At 35.2% G+C, this 2,500-nt stretch overlaps 1 protein-coding gene across 1 annotated transcript in view; it reads right to left on the minus strand.

Moving 5' to 3' along the window:
- The window catches only part of LOC137630670 (carboxypeptidase D-like), a 318,374-nt gene that overhangs the window by 95,840 nt on the left and 220,034 nt on the right, over nt 1–2,500 (minus strand).

A 2,500-nucleotide genomic window follows, 5' to 3' on the forward strand; every position in this document is an offset into this window, starting at 1 on the left:
GTTATCTAAACAACGTAATATACTGTTATTAGTATTCTATATATTGGTTACTTTATTCAGTCTATTGACTCTTTTTCCCGAAAACTTATGGCAAGTAATGAATAAAGACTGCCTACCTTTGGGCGTTTCAAGTCGATGGAACTTTATGTGGCAAATTTATTACGGCTCAAAAGAATTTGACGATCCCTTTAAAATACTGACTTCATACTGCGTCAACTGACATATTCGTCAACGACTTCCCTTAGCTACCCATCTGATTATAAATATTATTTTTCTCTCTAGCTTCAAAGGAATTATGGAATTTGAAAAAAAAATTAACTTGGTATTCGCGATATACTCTAATTGGGCACATAATGAAAACAGCTAAATCTGTTTCTTCCGTGAGCTCTGATGGATGCTAAAGTCAAAATTTATTTTTAGGAAATGTTTTTAGAATGGTGAAGAAAACATAATGAAGATTGGTGGGAAAATTGCTTGAAAAATGATGAAGGCAGATAAGGGGAAGGAAAGACGAGAATAGGAACTGAGAAATGGGCAAGAAAGGAATTGGAAAAGAAGAGCAAGAAGAGAGATTCTCACTGACTTTCCATCAAAAGATATAAGTGCTCTTGAAACAGTCTTAAACCTTTCATTGATCTTCAGTCTGGGTTTGATGTCAATGTCTTGAACACAGTTCTTTCCTATAGCATACAAACACACACACACACACACACACACACACACACACACATATATATATATATACATATACATATATATACATATACATATATATACATATGTATATATATACATACACACACACACATATATATATATATATATATATATATATATATACTGTATATACTTTATATACACATATTGTGTGTGTGTGCGTACGCGTGTGTAATAACCAATACTCTCGTAATCCTCTGTTTGATGGACAGACTTTGACTTTGATATTCGCCAGTAAACGAAGAAACTCTCCTACCAGGCAGGATTCAAATCCCGGGTTAGGAGAGTCTGAAGTTGTGCCAAGTCTGCAAGACCTCAAAGAGTATGAAGTCTTTATGAATGGAGTTTATACATATGTGGAGAGTTTGATAAACAGAGAGGCTTATTGAGTGCCAATATTAAGTACAACCTGTGAATGAATTCCTGCAGAAAGTTTTTTTTTTTTCTTTTTTAACTGTTCAGCTCTTAAACATATACAAATTCACAAATGGACTAGAAGATTTGAATACAATTATAAATAAGCTACGTTGCATATAAATTTGTCACTACACTAATAATTCCACCAAACACAAATACATATCAGTTCATGTGATTTCCGCTTTAAAGAGTAATCACATAATGCCATTGCAATTAGACTAAAAGCCTAAATTATTTTGACATCCCCTTATGACGTCAGTTCGATATTACAAGGATTCCCCTCCCCTCACCACCGCTGCTAGAGTAATTCGTATAATGCATTATTGAAACACTAATTCTAATCATATTACTTTATTTAATTCCAATACTCAAACAAAGACATCACAGTTGGATCGCTTCGCATACTTGCTATGTTGACTGTTCAGACATCTGTAGCTTACAGCAGATTCCCAAAGGTCGGGTTTGTCTATCATTCAATTGTGGTTATTAATCCAAGTAATACGTTGTGGTAGCTTATTGGAAACGTCCATGTCTGGCGACCTGTTGGATGGGGGTTCGAAATACGCTCAAGATCAATAGTTTCTTTTACTGTTTACAACCTCACCCTTGGGGGTTTGAGGGAGTATATATGTCTACCTACGGAGTCATCAGTAGCCATTGCCTGGCCCTCCCTGGTCATAGCTTGGGTGGAGAGGGGGCTTGGACAATGACCATATGTATATATGGTAGGTCTCTAGGGCATTGTCCTGCTAAGGCACTGTCACTGTCCCTTGCCTCTGCCATTCATGAGAGATCTTTAAACCTTTAATGGCCGGACATATTTTCCTAAAATTCACGATTCAATTGCAAGAATCATGTTACTGTTGGGCGTTTTTTTTTCTCGTTACAGATTTCATTATCCACTAAAAACTTACATAAGATAGCATTTCAGCAACTAGTACACATTTCTAAGGCATGTAAGTTATAAATCACTTGACTGCCCAGACGTCGGATCTAATGAGAAGGTAAAAGGATATCTAAAACAGACAGCATTGAGTCGCGTTAGGATGCCCACTGTGCGGTTTTCGGGGTTGAAATATAGGCACTAGGACCAGAATTGCTAATTAACACCATAATGAAAAGCATATTATTATTATTATTATTATTATTATTATTATTCTAACCGTGGTTGGAAAAAGCAGAATACTACAAGCCTTAATGGGCGAAGTAGCCAGCACAGAAGAAAATAAATCATTAAGAAATCTAACTAAGTAAAATATGCAAGAAGTATAAAAAACAAACAAGGAGATGAGGCTTATGTTAATCTTCTAAAATACAGTAAAAAGGATAAGCGATAAATATTACTGATTTCAAAATTGAAATGAAT

Source organism: Palaemon carinicauda, chromosome 38 (assembly GCF_036898095.1).
Source record: "Palaemon carinicauda isolate YSFRI2023 chromosome 38, ASM3689809v2, whole genome shotgun sequence".
In the NCBI taxonomy this organism is placed as follows: Eukaryota; Metazoa; Arthropoda; class Malacostraca; order Decapoda; family Palaemonidae; genus Palaemon; species Palaemon carinicauda.